This window comes from Pelodiscus sinensis, chromosome 14 (genome assembly GCF_049634645.1).
Source record: "Pelodiscus sinensis isolate JC-2024 chromosome 14, ASM4963464v1, whole genome shotgun sequence".
Lineage (NCBI taxonomy): Eukaryota > Metazoa > Chordata > Testudines > Trionychidae > Pelodiscus > Pelodiscus sinensis.
The window spans coordinates 10,480,983-10,497,595 of NC_134724.1; the positions used below are offsets into that span (position 1 = coordinate 10,480,983).

The 16,613-nt window shown below is 38.7% G+C and overlaps 1 long non-coding RNA gene across 15 annotated transcripts in view; it reads left to right on the forward strand.

The window, feature by feature from the left end:
- The window catches only part of LOC102451360 (uncharacterized), a 156,913-nt gene that overhangs the window by 32,210 nt on the left and 108,090 nt on the right, over positions 1–16,613 (forward strand). For 2 of the 15 annotated variants that reach the window (XR_012895715.1, XR_012895714.1), the window contains exon 6: positions 8,364–8,478. The exons of 4 other annotated variants lie outside the window; for them this stretch is intronic. This is a non-coding gene — a long non-coding RNA (uncharacterized LOC102451360). 9 more of the 15 variants (XR_012895716.1, XR_001368548.3, XR_012895709.1 and 6 more) reach the window with 8 other exon arrangements.

Here is a 16,613-nt window from a genome sequence, read left to right on the forward strand (position 1 = left end):
ATGTGTCTGAGGTTTTCATCAGGATTCTTTTTACTGTTGTTCTTTTGCAGTTTTGGAGTTACTATTTAATTTATCTGTAGGTTAACTGGGGCAGATTCCAGTGGGAAAGGCTTTAGGGGGTAGATCCGTCCCCAGGGATAATTAGGATGGTAGGCACCTGTGACTAACAAGATCCCTGATGTGGCTAATTTGTTCCCACACCTATTCCACTGAAGTGAATGTTACTTATGCTCTTATATCATTTAGATGTTTATGAAAACCAACCCCTTGCAAACTGAAATGTGCAGAGACTAATCTTAGGCTCCTGTTTTTGAAACTAGTAGATTTGAAGTATAGGCTTGAAATGTGACTTGGGAGATAGGGTTGTCAAGTGGAGAGAACACTGGAGTGGGATTCAGTAGACCAGAGGTCTATTCCTGGCTTTGCCACTTGTTTGCTGGCAACTTGAATCTCTCAGTGCTTCACTTTCCACATCCATAAAATGGGAATAAATGATACTTACCTCTTTTTGAGATCAGCAGATGAGAAATGCTATGAACAAGTTAACTAGTATTACTGTAGTCCTTAGAGCATGCAGAGGATGGGCTTCTGGTGGAGATGGTACATTTAAATAATGGGGAGATACCTGCTTGTGTGAGCACAGACATGGATCTCTCTGCTATCGTTTTCAGAGGCCGAACTCCAGGTATTGCTGCAGAGGAGACTAGAGAAGAAGTAGCCAAAGGAAAGGAAAAGAAATACTGGAGAACAAAAGTATATTTGAAATGGAAGAAATCTACATTTCAATGAAAATACTTTTAAGCTATTTCAAATGGCTGAGAGAAATAATTACAAAGTTTGGAAATAGAGAATGGCATCTTTGATATTTTTTTCCTCCTGTGAAGCAATTAAAATAAGCAATGTTTCAAATACTCAGCAGAAGATTGCTAATGGCTGAACCCAAAAGCTTTCATAAAATTCTTGGGGCCTTTTTTTCTTCTAAAAAAAGACCAAAAATATTAAGGTGTTCTTTCTAGATAGATTAATGCATGATGCAGTTGTTAGTTGGATGCCATAAAAACTACAGCAGCCCAGACTAGCTGAGAAGAAGAGCCAGATTTAAATCATGCAACAGTCCAGTTAATATCAATGTATAATTAAGAAAAGCACAAAAAGTCTGTACTGTTGATTTGATGGGAAAAAATCTAATAGGATTTCTTTAGGAATTTTCCATTCCAGTTGCCCTTGTAGACATTTAATGGATTTCCTACCCTTTCTGTGGTATTAGTGGCAATAATCACACGTTAAAATCAAGCCCTAAAATGGAACACAGATAGACAAATTAGCCTGTCCAAAGAGTGGTCTTTATAAAATGACTCTGTGAGCTCACGCTAAAATTTTAGTACAAATGTCTCAAATGTGGTGTGAAAATTTGCCATATAATCTTGATGTAATGCGAACCCATTTCTTCACCTTTCTAATCTTGCTGAAATTCCTAACAATTCAGAAATACTAAATTATGGGTTATTAAACCTAAATAATTGGTCTTTTGAAATGGCAAGGTTTTTTTCTAGTCATGTATATTAGTAGTACATTGAGGTGGGTTCTTCCGTGACTGGCAGAAATTTAGAGTACAATTTTCCTTATTAATATGCACATACGAATGACCATACTGGGTCAGATCAAAGGTCCATCTAGCCCACTCTCCTGCCTTCCAACAGTGGCCGATGCCAGGTGCCCCAGAGGGAATGAACAGAACAGGGAATCATAAAGTGATCCATCCCCTGTCGCCATTCCCAGCTTCTGACAAACCGAGGCTAGGGGCACCATTCCTCTCATCGTGGCTAATTGCCATTGAAGGACCTATCCCCCATGAATGTATCTAGGTCTTTTTTGAACTCTGTTAAAGTCCTGGTCTTCACAACATCCTCTGGCGAGGAGTTCCATAGGTTGGCTGTGCGTTGTGTGAAGAAATACTTTCTTTTCTTTTAAACTTGCTACCTATTAATGTCACAGAGTCTCATGAATCTCCCACTCATTACAGGATAACTCAATCCCTAGAATGAAAGTAAAGGGGTGTCACCTGCCACACCATACAAATCGTTATGGAAGTTTAGCTAAGTACCCCTATTTGATTGCTTTTATGGTTGTGCCTTGAGTGTTAAGGGTGCACTGAAGTTGTAAAATTAAAGGACAATGTGTACACAGCTGCCTAGCAAAGAGGGGAGAAGGACTGGCACTGGATTGAAGCAGCCGTGTATTTGTGGCCACCACTTTATTATTGACCCATTGAGATCTGAGGGAATTATCTCAATAATCCAAGAAGACTGCAATCTCAAAATACCCCTGCTATCTCAGGAGCAAACATAGCAGAGAGTCATTTTATACTTTATTAGAACATATGAGAATACAATACAATGGCCAGAATAAAACAGGGTGCATTATTCCATCCCTCTATATCTTCTTTTCCAATACTAAATCTGTCTGGAGACCTTTTAAATTAAATTTAAAATTGTTGCCCTTTTGTTTAGCAAATAAGAAAAGAACAGAGATAACACCTGAGTAACATATAACAGTGAAAGTTCTACAGTCTAGTTCACCATTACTGACTGAGTCACCGTAGTCCAAATTCACCCCAGGTGTAATCCCACTGATAAATCAGAGGTGAATATTGGCCTATTATATGAAAGTATAGTGTGACAGCTGTGATAAAATGAAATTCTTCTCATTAACATCCTTCTAGCTGAAATGGGAGGGCATTCTGGGTAAGGTATCTTCAGCAATGAATTGCATTCCTCCCCACTTTAAGCAATTGGGACCCTAGGTCATGTTGAAAATCTGATCTTTTCTCCTAAGCTGCATGTCACCAGGTAAGTGTGATGGGTAAAGTTCCTTTTAAATGGTCACTCAAGACAGAGTAGTGGTGATTCTTACCACAGCTTTCAATATATGTATGCAGTTCTCTGATACCAAATCAGTTAACGGAGCCTTTTCTAGCTGTTGTTCTTAAGAGGTAAGCTACACTGATCTAAAAACATGAAAAAAAATATGAAAAAAGGGTTCCCAACCTTGTCTAACTTACATAGCAGTTATACTCCAAAGGGATGAGGAAACTTTTTCCACTCCTACCCAAAAGCCATCCATCTCTAGAGGTCACTATAATTGTGTTCCAGCCTCCTTACATGGAACACAATTGACAAGATTAAAATAAACCAATTCATTGGTTACCTAGCTACAGTAAGTCTAACGTATGCAGAAAAGATAGCATTTCGTTTACTGAAGTTTGCCATTGAAATTGCTCAAAGAAGAGTGGATGAGCCAGGAGATAGAAAATGGGAGACGGATCTTCTCATTTTTAGGTCTGTAATCAAGTCAGCTAGACAGTGACCCAAAAAGTAATTATCGATCTGATAAAAGGGAGAGGTAACACTGTGGGACACATGAATAACTGCCCTTGGATGTGAAAAAAAGAGTTGAATTGAAATATCTAGTTTGTCAATACACCTGGAAGGCCTAGTTTGGATATAAGAGGGAAGAAAAAGCATTTTAACTTTAGGTAAATTTAGTTCTAAGAAAGATCCTAGACGAACAATGGGGATGAAGTCCTCTGATCTGTCCTACGTGACTGTTCCTGCTGTCATTCTCCTATTATTCCGTCTCTTTTCCTCCTTCTCTTTCCTTTATCTGTGTTATCCGTGCCTTTACTGCTACCTCTATCCATGCCTCCAATTTCTTCTAACGTCATATGGCCTCCCATACCCAAGTACATACAATTTTTTTGAAACACGTCTTCATTTCCATCTTTGTATACACGTATCCCTATGGCTGTGTCTACACTGGGCCACTTATTCCGGAAAAGCAGCCCCTTTTCCGGAATAAGCTGCGAGCTGTCTACACTGGCCGCTTGCTTTTCCGGAAAAGCAATGACGATCTACTGTAAAATTGTCAGTGTTTTTCCGGAAAAACTATGCTGCTCCCATTCAGGCAAAAGTCCTTTTCCGGAAAAACTGTTCTGGAAAAGGGCCAGTGTAGACAGCACAGTAGTGTTTTTCACAAAAAAGCCCCGATCATGAAAATGACGATCGGGGCTTTTTTCCGGAAAAGCGTGTCTACATTGGCCACGGACGCTTTTCCGGAAAAAGTGCTTTTCCGGAAAAGCATCCTGCCAATGTGGACGCGCTTTTTCCAGAAATACTTACAACGGAAAACTGTTCCGTTGTAAGCATTTCCGGAAAGGGGTGCCAGTGTAGACGTAGCCATACTGTATATGCAATGACTATAAGAAGCAGTCAAAAAATCAGACTCTCTCTTCCTCTCTCTCTCTCTCTCTCTCTCTCTTTCTCTCTCTCTCTCCGTGTGTCTCTTCATACATATATGTACATGTAATGCAGCCTTTGAGAGGAATGTAGCATCAATTAAGTATCTATGCTCACCCTAGTCCCACCTCATCCTTTCTTTCTGCCTCCCTTTGCATCCTTTGTTTATATTTCAGACTCCTTAAGACAAGGACTGTCTCTTCCAATGTGTTTGTACAGCAGTTAGCACAGTGGGCCTGCAGGCCCTGAATGGAGTTCTGGTCCTGTCTGGGAGTTTTGAGTGCCCTTATAATACATAAATAATAGATAATAGAGGATCCCTCAGTTCTCTCTGGTGGGAGAGCCTATTTCTGGGGTTTGTGTAACTGGAAATCTGAGTAAAAATATCTACACACTGTATATTTTTTTAAAATAATCTTTTAAAAGAACATTTTGGGAGGCATCTGCTAAATTGAAAACCCAATGAAACAAAATCAAACATCTACTGAATAAGATCAGCAATACAATCTGCCCACTTCACCCTATTAGTGCACCTCAACACTGTCCTGGAATAAACAATGTAAGGGATGAAGATAAAACTCCATTTCCTTGGCCAGCAAGAACATAATCAAAATTGGCACCCTGGCTGGTTCTCTTGTCAGAGATGTTATGTTCACCTACATCACTTTGCCTTTTTGAAAAGGATAGAATAGTCCTACCAGACACAGGTTCCATCTGGGACTACTCCTATGCAACTTCTACACCATAGTCTCAGGCAGGTTGGAGTGACTGCCATCACATGATCACTGTACAGCTGGCAGGAAGAGATGAAACTGCTCATTTCCATCTGCGACATTTCTCAGCCAGGAAGAAAGCTACAAGGCACCAAACTGGAGGCTGAGAGGCATCAGAGCGGCCACCTGTTAGACATACTGATAAAGAGAAAACTTAGTAAAATGTAGAGCTGTGAAGAACTGCAGGGAATAAAATAAACTGATAAAGGGGAAGTGATTGTACTTTCTTGCCACCAACCACCATTTACAGCTCTCATCTGAGGTCAGAACCCAGGAGAACAGAATCAAACACAAGCCTATATGTGAAACACATTACAAGAGACACACTGAAGGTGTGGATAGCACAGATCAGCTGCTAGAGTTAGAGGATACAGTATATTGTACTGTTAAAAAGGGTTGAGGAAAATGAAATTCCATATGGTCCAATTAGCAATGCACAATGCTTTTGCTAGAAGCCAGAAAATAGCACCTGAAAGGTTGTTGTCATTTCTGGACTTGCAAACACATATCAGTTGCAGCCTTGTATCTCTAGGTGCAGACCTCCCTGACTTTGAGAGAGGAGGGAGGGAATCAAAGAACATTGAATCTGCTACAAGGAAATCAGATTTCCCTCCACATAAAGTGGTGAACAGCAAGATTCTGCCAAATCCAGATTCAAAGAGAGGGGGAGAGGAAAATTCTTAATTGATGTAAGTCATAATAGTTCTATAGACTTGGGGAGGAGGGGAATATTTCCAGCAGCTGAAGATCTCCTAGAACTCAACCTAGTGTTCCATGGAGCTCCATGAATTGAATCAAATATTTGCCAACATAGATTAATTTGAATAGGTGCCCAGTTTTCCATGCACAACCTATTTGTCAGAGGAAAAGAGACTAGGAGGTAAGTTCCTCTTTTAATGTGCACATGTAACTTACAGGAATGGGAAATGTACCAAATGGAGAATCTTTTCCTTGGGTATTTAAGTAATTCTTTCTTCCAGAGGAAAGCAGAAGTGTGTCTAATAAATCATTGAAGGTGAAGTGGCTTTGCACCTCTCACAAGATGTAGTCAGTTCAAGTGCCAAGGTGTCATTTTTCCTTTTAATATTCAATAAAATTTTCATGGGCTGACATTAGCTATGAAATGCAAAGTTGTTTCACAGTTCTCTTGCTGCCTATAAGGACATTAAATACGCATGCAAAGGGCTGATTTTTGGCTTCTTTGTCATTGCCATTGGTGTCCATCTGCTCACCTACATGGTCCATGCAGAATGGCATATGTCTGTGCAAGTCTCCCATGTGTGCACACACAAAGCTAGATGATTGGATATCTAACTACATGTCTTTGAAATTGTGGATTTGTGCTCATGCACAAATATGCACCAACACCATGCTGGTCCTTAGACCAGAGCACTCAGAATCCTGGCACTTGCTAAAGAAATGGATAGATCAAACAATGTTCAGGTCATTCGATGGGGCTGGATAAAGCTTTGATGATTCTCACAAATAAGGATACATTTGAGAGGCCGCATGATTAGTGCGCAAGGGACGAGACTGGAACTTGGGATACATAAGTGCTATTCCCAGCTCTGACATTTCCTTGGTAAATGTCCCAGGTAAATCATTTCATTTCTCTGTGCGTCTGGGGCTAAGTCTACACTATGAGGTTTTTCTGGGATACCTGGAAAAACTCTGCAGCATCCAGGGAAGAGCAGACGCATTTTTTTGCAGAGAAGCAGATGCGCTCTTTTGGAAGCTCTGTCTTCCTCCTCCCATGAGGAAGAAGAGCTCTTTCAAAAGAGAAGGCTTTTTTGAAATTTGGCCCATTGTAGATGGGCCAAATTTTGGAAAAGCCTCTTCTGAAAAAACTATTGGAAAAATTTGCGTACCTTTCTCCAATAGATCACTGTAGTGTAGATATAGCCTGATTCTCTGCCTACCCTTTGCCTGTCTTGTCTATTTAGGGTCAGATTTTTAAAAACACCAAGGCTGTGTCTAAACTGGCCAGTTTTTCTGGAAAATCAGCCGCTTTTCTGGAAAAACTTGCCAGCTGTCTACACTGGCCGCTTGAACTTCCGCAAAAGCACTGACTTCCTACTGTTAGAAATCAGTGCTTTTTGTGGAAATACTATGCTGCTCCCATTTGGGCAAAAGTCCCTTTTGTGCAAAAGTTTTGCGCAAAAGGGCCAGTGTAGACAGCTGAGATTTGTTTTGCTCAAAAAAGCCCTGATCGTGAAAATGGCGATGGTGGATTTTTTGCGCAAAAACGCGTCTAGATTGGCCATGGATGCTATTCCGCAAAAAGTGCTTTTGCGGAAAAGCATCCATGTCAATCTAGACGCTTTTTTCCGAAAATGCTTTTAATGGAAAACTTTTCCGTTAAAAGCATTTCCGGAAAATCATGCCAGTCTAGACGTAGCCCAAGTGAGTTAAGAATCAGTGTCGCTGTGCTCCTAATTCATGCAGGTATCTTTACCCTATTATGCGCATGTTATATCTATTTAGATTGCAAGTTCCTTAGGGCCAGGTCATCTTTGACTTTTAACTGTGCCTAGCAGAAGGCCATTCTGAGATAGGATTACTAAATGCTAGTGTAATGCAAAGAATACGGTCTAATTCTGCTTGCAAAAATGGAAGTACTTGTCAGTATTATCAAATCCAGGTCAAACAGAATTGCCTCAGTTTTCAGTTATCTGGTTTTACTGCCTGTATTTGCAGTAAAATAAACCTTAACTGCCTGTATTTGCTAAAATATTGTTTAAATCTAAAATCAAGATCAAGCAAAGTGGATTTTAATAACCTAGTTAATTTACTTTAATTTTGGATATCTCTATCTGAATAGGGACAAAAATATGAACACTGATTTTATCTGCTTATGTTTAATTTAACTGTACATACTTTTGGTGGATTAAGTTTTGATTTAATTGTGGAAATGCTATATTTTGCTGGAATTTTCTGATATATGAACATCTACCATAATGACAGCTAATTCTTCCTGACTATATGCAGTACTTTATTATTCCACCACATGTACTGTTTTGCCACTATATACTCTAGTGGTGTGTGTACATTACAATTTTTAAGGGGGTTAAGATGTCTCATAGCACAATAGAGGAGGATATAAATTCAAATGATTCATATTTTAAAAACATACAGTAAGAAGAGCTACCCTGGAAAGGCCACTGACTGATCTAATTTGTTAACATGACTCTGGAAGTTACCAATATTTGTGGCTCTTTTCTGGGAACACCTAGATTAATAGAGTTTAAGGTCTGAAGGGACTATCAGCTCATCTAGTCTGATGTGTATAACACAGGCCAGAGAATTCCATCACGGCGCATATCCTTCCAGCAAAGCATCCAGTTTTGATCTGAAGACTTTCATGAGAATGAAGAATCCATGATTTCCCTTGGTAGTTTATTCCCCCACAGGTAAAAATGTATGCCTTGTTCCTAATATACATTTGTCTGGATATAACTTCTAGCCACTGGTTCTTGTTATGATTGTCTCTACTAGATTAAATACCCATTAATACCAGTATTTTATCCCTGGGAAGGAACTTCTTCTGGACTTTGTAACATAGCAGGATGAATTATGCAATTGTGGTTCACCGAGGAACACATTTAGACTGTGTCTACACTTATTTCGAGTCTCGACATTTGGCACTGTCTACACAGTACTAAATTCCAAAATAAAGTGCTATTTTGAGCCATCCCTTACTCCTCATAGAATGAGGTTTACAGGGATGGTGAAATAGCACATCTGCTATATTTCAAGATACCTCTGGTATCCCGAAATAACTTCGCTGTGTAAAAATACCTTTAGCGCTAACTCAATGCTGGAAAAACGTATGCTGCAAATGATCAAATCTGATATCTATGTAAATTTTTAAATCTAGACAGCGATATGCTACTTATATACATACTCAAACCTTCCTTGAACATCTCTAAACAACTATTCTCTTCAATAATCTCCCACAATAATTGTCCTCAATCTCCCAGTGAATCCTACAGGTTGTTCATATGCTGATATGTTTTTTTTAACTGATCTTGGCTATTCATTTTAAATATATGCCCATATAATTTTGCAAGTTTCCAGCTGTTCTGAAATTTTGAAGTGATCCATCCAATCAGTGTTCAACAATCGATCATGTTGCATAGTTCTATTACATCTCTTCTTTGTTCAGGACTAAATCATCTTCAGCTTCTTAATTTCTAGATACATTGATTTTCAGCCTCGAGCCACAAAGCCAGAAGTCTTTTTTAGTTGTTTGTCTGTGGCTCTTTCCTGTATCTCATATGTTGTTGTTTTGGGGTTATAGGTATAAAATAATCTAAACAGAACACAGTGTTTGAAGTGCAAATTCACCATCCAAATTTATGGGGCGAGTTTTCAAATACTATAGTTTAGCATAACCAGGGCTGCCACCAGAAGTGGGAGGGGTAAAGGGAGAAGTTGCCCCAAGACTTGGTGATTTAAAAGGGCCTGGGGCTTTGGGTCACCAATGCAGCTATTGCAGTGATGGCTGGAGCCCTGGGCTCTTTAAATTGTTCCTGGAGCGCCATCTGTCACAGTCCAGGTGGCACTGAGGGCTGGCTGCCTCTAGCTCTGCCCCTTCCACTTGAGGCTCCACCCCTTCCAGGGGGCCTAGAGCTGAGAACCATCACCTTGTCCAGGACCTGGTGATATCTGTCACCAGCCCTGAGCATAACTTCACTGAAGTCAGTAGAACTATGCTGATTAATTACACCCGTGGATCAGGTCCCTTGATGCCATCAGCGATTTTGGTACTTTTCAAATATCCCAAAGCAATATCCTTTCCATCCTTTTTGGTACTTTTCAAATATCCCAAAGCAATATCCTTTCCATCCTTTTTAACAGACTTTACTGCCTCAGGTTTATATTATGTGTTGCTTTTTCTTGAGACTAAACAGGAATGTCCATTCAGTATGCTTACCATTAACGCCAATAGTGGTTTTGATTCAATTTCTTTCAAGATAAAATATTCCGATATAGCCTAAAGTTTTTAGCCTGAGACCCTGCAGTTTTGTTTGAGTGTAACTCAGAGCTTGCATCTTATCCAGTGAGTTTATTCTAGACAAATTGTTAAAAAAAAATCCAGTGTCAGAACTTAAGGCATTGCACACTGGGGAAAGTCACAGACAGAATGCATACTTTGGAACATTTTTGTATTATCACATCGGATTCCCAGCACTGAGATTGTTCTACTTCAAACATGCATCTCCTTGGAGAATCTGTTAAAGATATGACGTAAGATGCAAAGAGATCAGATTTCCAATACTCTTTAGAAAGACTTTTAAAAGGGTAGGAAGAAACATATTTCCCATTTTGGGAAATAGAAGCAGCCACTCTCAACAGAAAGAAAAGTTTAAAATTGCAAAAGAAACATTAGGTTGGAATGTTATGGGAGTTATATATCTCTTTGGCAATCAATGTGGTTTGGACAGGATTTTCATGGGACTATTGAATTCAGAGTGTCATCCTCTGTAATTTACATTACAAATTCAGTGTAAAAATTTCTGACGGTTCATCAGACTAATTCCTGAGTTTCATCAGACTCTTTCCTGACTAACACTTACTGAGTCATAGAAATTACATTTTCTTTCTTAGGCTGAAATATGGACATGATAAATCAACAGAAAGAAAAGGAAAAGAAAGGAAGAATTATGTTGATTTTTTAAGGATGAGAGAATCCAGAGTATTTAGGCTTGGGAATTATCTAAACATGTGTCCGGAATTTTTAAGAAAGACAAAATTTTTGGAGTCTGTGCTTTGGTTAGACTTCCATTTGCAATTCTGTATAATTAGAAGAAACAGAGAGCTCACATAAATTGTAGCTTCTGCCAAAAGATGCATAAAGTTCATGATTGGTCTACTTACCTTTTGTTTAATTCATAAGACACTAATATTTTCCAGACTGCCAGTCAAACTAATATTTAGGAAAGGGATGTGCTTGTGGATGTACATTCATGCATTTTGTCTGTCACATCTATCTCTGGTGAGACAATATCAATAGTTGTTCAGATCTGGTCATTTTTGAAGCCATATGTAAAAATCATCACATTTAGATAATATTCAGGTTACTAAAGCTTTGAAAGAGAGTAGATTTTTCCTATGAAATTACTATTTCATATCTGTCTCAAGTTTGAAGTGTTTGAATCTCTCATTGAAAACAATATTTCTCCCCAATAGATTTTCATGTATCTAAATGTTTTTCATTTCCATTTAAGTCACTGTCCTTTTTCTATACCAAGAATGGTTCTCCATGATGAAATACAAGTTCAAGGTTGATCAACACTGAAGAAAATATAACATACGCCCCCCCCCCCCCCATTCTGACTGTGATGTTTTGGGATTCAACCCAGACTGACACAGGGCTCTGTCATTCAGGGAAACTTACATGCTCAAGGCCTGGACACCAAAAGCCCATATACAAGCATGCAGGTTATCCTGTGGCTTCCACCAACTGCCTACTTTTTTTTCCAGAGTGACTTCAACATCTTTGCCATCCCAAATTTCCTCCAAATTGTCTGCCAATCTGCTGAGGTTCCTAAAATTGTAACTAGCCATGTTACCTCTCTCAGTCTTGGCAAGTGAGAGCTTCGCTACTGTCAGTATCACTGGAGATTTTTAAGAATAGATTAGACAAATACCTGTCTGTGATGGTCTAGATAATACTTAGTCCTGCCATAAGTGTAGGGGACTGGACTATACGATGTCGTAAGGTCCCTTCGGGTGTGTCTACACAGCAAAGTTATTTTGGAATGACGACTGTTATTCCGAAATAACTATGCGAGTGTCTACACAGCAATTCCGTTATTTTGAAATAATGGATGGCTTAGTCCGACTTCTGTAAACCTCATTCTACGAAGATTAATGCCTATTCTGAAATAAAATGCAGGACTATGTAGCACTGCATTTTGCTTCAGCTACACCAGACTAACATGACACATTTCTATTACTATTCTGAAATAATTATTTCGGAATAGGGGCTGGGTAGCTGCTCCACTTCTGCTATTTTGAAAAAGCCCCTCTCTAGGGCCATTCTAAGTTATTCCCCCTAGGGCTCTAAATTAAGATAGTACATCTACATAGGGAAGCTTGACTTGGATTAATTTTGAGGCTTCCCTGCAGTGTAGACATTCTATTTAAATAAGCTATTTTGAAATAACTATTCCGGAATAGCTTATTCCGAAATAACTGTGGAGTGTAGATGTAGCCTTCCAGTCCTATGATTCTAGCATTTTAAGACTGAGCATGGCAACAGCTTCCTGAGGTACCCGGTTTTCTTCCTTGTCAGTGAGCATGGATTCCTGTTGTTCTTCCTTTTCTGTGACTTTCCCATCCTTCTTTGGATTCGTAGCTAAATACGGCTTCCATTGTTTTGCTTCTAAAATGTATAATTTATATTGAAGAAAGGTAGATAGCTGCTTTCCCTCCTGTTGGGGACAAAACTTGTTTCTCCATGTGTTTGGTCACAGACTTTAAAGTATAATGCCAGTTAGTATCCCTAATTCCTTCCATAGTGCTATCTAATACATACATTTCACAGTAATGTTAATCACCATTGTGTCACAGGCTATCTTAATAGACATCCTTGATTAAATTGCATATGTTTCGTGTGCATAATAGTGATTTGTTGAACATGTAAAGACATGTCTAATCTTTGGAATTAATCTTAAAATTTAAGACACAATCCTATGCCCACTGAAATCAGTGATAATCTTTCCATCAATTTTCATAACAGTTGGGTCAGGTCAATACTGTATATACAGGAATTTTAAAGAATGACATTAAAAATATTCCACTTGACTAATGGTGTACTTTCCACTTGATCCATTACATGCTTGTTAAAATCCATTTAGGTGGTTTCTTATCCAAAGCCCAATGAAGTCAACAGGAATTTTCCCATTGATTCCAGTAGACCTTAGATTTTGTGACCTGCTAGTTGTGTTAGCCAGGATTTCTTATTAATTTGGAGGAGCAATTTACATCTTCCTGGCAGGTATGTGAATAAAGATCTTCATGAATCACCTTTCTCAAGAGGACCAGTCACAGATACTTAGTTTAAGGCACTTTTATAGGAACAGCAATGGAGGTTAATGTCCAATAGAAAATACATAAGCTAAAGAGCTAAAATATGCAGCTATGTTTTACTAGTAGCATTGGCCCAGAAATGAGAAATTCATTATGGAATGTTTGCTAATGAGTTATTAATGTCTTTCTAATTGTTTCCACATTTGGGAGAGCAATCTTTCTAAAGCATCTAGAGAACCACTGTGGTCACTGGGCATTTGGATCAGGACCATAACATCTGATATAACCTATAACAACTTCATGTGTTATAACGGATTTTATTTTGTTGATTGAGTTACTTTTATGGGCTTATTTTATGGTTCATTTAATGTTTTCCCCCTAAGCTATTCTCTTCTCCTCCACAACTCTTTAAGGTAAAATACTAAATGAACAAAGAATTTCTATTCACAACAGACTTGAAAGCAAATCAACCAAAATACAGTCAGATAGGTTAAGTAAGGGCTATGTTGGATCCTGACTTAGATCTCAGAGAATTACACACACTATTAAACTGTATATCTCTGTAAGCTGCATAGCTTTCATAGAGTCAGCTATCCATAACATATCCAGTGTCATGTAAATGCAAATTAAATAAACAAATTAAAAATAGCTTCCATTATAGTGATCAATTAATGTTTTAAGCCTTTAATGCATGTGGAGCATGACTCTAATTACATGATTCTACTACTGGAAGATTTTAAAGAGCTTCTTGATCTTCAGGATATTTGTATCTTTGGGATAATTTTCTTGTAAGAAACTAACTTTCAGAAAAGGTTTATTTCTATCACTAGAAAAGTTGGCAGCTACAATTTTGGTTTGTCCTGTTTATTTTTAATATTCCTGATCAATCCTGAACAAAACAAATCACATATTTTAGCTGATCTGCTACCCCCCCAAAAAACAAACAAACAAACAGGGTCAGAAAAGGGTTTATTTTTGACAGATCCACGTCTAGACTGCCTTTTTTTCCCCAAAAAACTCCATTTCAAAAAAAGCGAGGTCATGCTTATGCGAATGTAGCACAGGATATTTAAATCTCGGCTTCATTAGCAATTTCAATGTGCTTAATTTGCATCTCTCTGTCGACAGAGGGATGCAGTCTAGATGTAACCATGGATTTCTAGTTCACTTAACTCCAAGGAACCTTGACAAATGGGAAAATGTGGTCACAAGTCAACAAGATGAAATTCAAGAAGGAAAAGTGCAAAGTACTTCCCCTGAGAAGTAAAAAATCAAACCTGTAACTACACAATGGGGAATTATGGGCTAGGTGGTAGTACTGCTAAAAAGGATCTGGGGGTAATAATGTATCAGAAATTGAACAGGACTCAATAATGTGATGCAACAGTGGGAAAAGAAAATAATATTCTGAGGTGTGTTAACAGGAGTGCCATAAGAAAGACAGTAGAGGTCTGGCTGTCTAGCTCTATTCGGCACTGGTTAGGTCTTAGCTGGAGTACTGTGTCTAGTTCTGGGTGCCACAATATCCAATAAAGATGTGGATAAAGTGGAGCAAACCCAGAAGAAAACAAACAAAAATGACAATAGATTTAGAAAACTTGGACTATGAGGAAAGGTTTAAAAGACTGACCTGTTTTCTTTTTTAGAGAAAAGAAGATAGAGGGAGGACCTGATGATAGTGTTCAGCTGTGATAAAGGCTATTATATAGGATGGTGGTCAATTGTTCTCCATGTTCACTAGAGGTAGGACAAGAACTAATGAATTTAATCTGCAGCAAGGGAGACTTAGATTAGTCATTAGGGGAAAAATTCCCACTCTACAGGCAATTAAGTTCTGGAATAGACTTCCAAGGCAGATTGTGGGACCCATCATTGGAGGTTTTTAGAAGAGGTTGGACAAAAACCTGCCAGGGAGAGCATACATTCACATGGTCCTGCATCAGTGCAGGGCCTGAACTTGCTGGCCTTTTGAGGACCCTTCCACATTTCTCTGATTCTATTATTTCCAAATGAAGTTACACATCAAAGGGATTCTCCTCTCCAAATTCAACATCTTCCTCTGTAGATACTCTGCCCTATACTGTGTTTCTGACAAATACCAACATGACTGTCTTGTTCAAATGATAAATTAGCCTTACATGTATGGGCAGCAGTTCTCTGAAGTATGAAGGTAGAACTGTCTATCTCTGAGATGCTCAGTACTGAACAAATTATACTTTGGCTGTGCATTCTGACTCTTCACTGCCATCTTTGATTATTGACCTTGATAATTGGTACTTCTTCTAGAGAAATGTTATTTTCTCAGCAGAACATAGATACTCCTCTCCTGGGTTTCTTCCTTTTGTGATGAATGGCTTGATGCTATGACAAAACAGAAGAAAACCCTCTGGGAAAGACCAGAGATATGTTTCCCTTGTTACATAGTATACTACCAATAAAAGTCAAGTTTATTAAGAATTTCACACTTTGGAAAAGAAACAGTTCCCAACCTGTGCAAAGCCTGATGTAAAAGTCACTTGGCATCACTGCAAAGACTGCCATTGACTTCAGTATCCCTCTTTTGAGTACTGGCCTCATAAGTACCCTGCTCACACAAGTACAGGCCTCCAGGATAATAAAACACTAGGACCATATCACAACACAAAAGATGTTCAGAAGTTCAAGAGGGCACAGCAATAAGATAGAATGATAAACAGTGTAAAGTTTCGTTAGTGTCAACTGCTGGAAGAAATCAGTTCCAATGCTGGACACTTATAGAAGTATTTCAAATTAAATATTTGAAAGGAGCCACAAGATTTTGTCTGACTGGCTCAAACAGCATATTTTCCACTAAGAAAGAGAGACACCTGGAGTAGGTGTAATCCATAACGAATCACGAGGAACACCATAATTTAAATCATGTGACAAAATCGCAACTACTTCATCTCAAGCACTGTGATGTGCTGATTATTATTGATTTGTATGATAGAAGATGGCTAATGTAAAATATGATGGCATGCTCATTAATAAAAATATTGGGGAAAACAGCATTTTCATGGAAAACACAAACCTGAAAGGGTATGTCTGCATTGCATTCCTCCTTCGAGAGAGGAATGCAAATACAGACAAGCGAGTTTGCAAATGAAGCGCAGATTTGAATTTCCCGTGCTTCATTTGCATAATCGCGGATGGCTGCTATTCCGAAATAGCGTATTTCGAGAAAACAAACACGGTCCATGCGTGGTTATTTAAAAAAAAAACACCCTTCCTTCAAAATAACCCTTACTCCTTAAAAAATGAAGTTTAAGGGTTATTTCAAAGGAAGGGCATTTTCTTGAAATAACGCTGCGTGGACCGCCTTTGTTTTCCCCTTAATACGCTATTTTGGAAAAGCGGCTGCCCGCAATTATGCAAATAAAGTATGGGAAATTCAAATCTGCGCTTCATTTGCCATTTCGCTTGTCCGCATTTGCATTCCTCTCTTGAAGGAAGAATGCAATGTAGACATACCCAAAGAATGGACATTTGG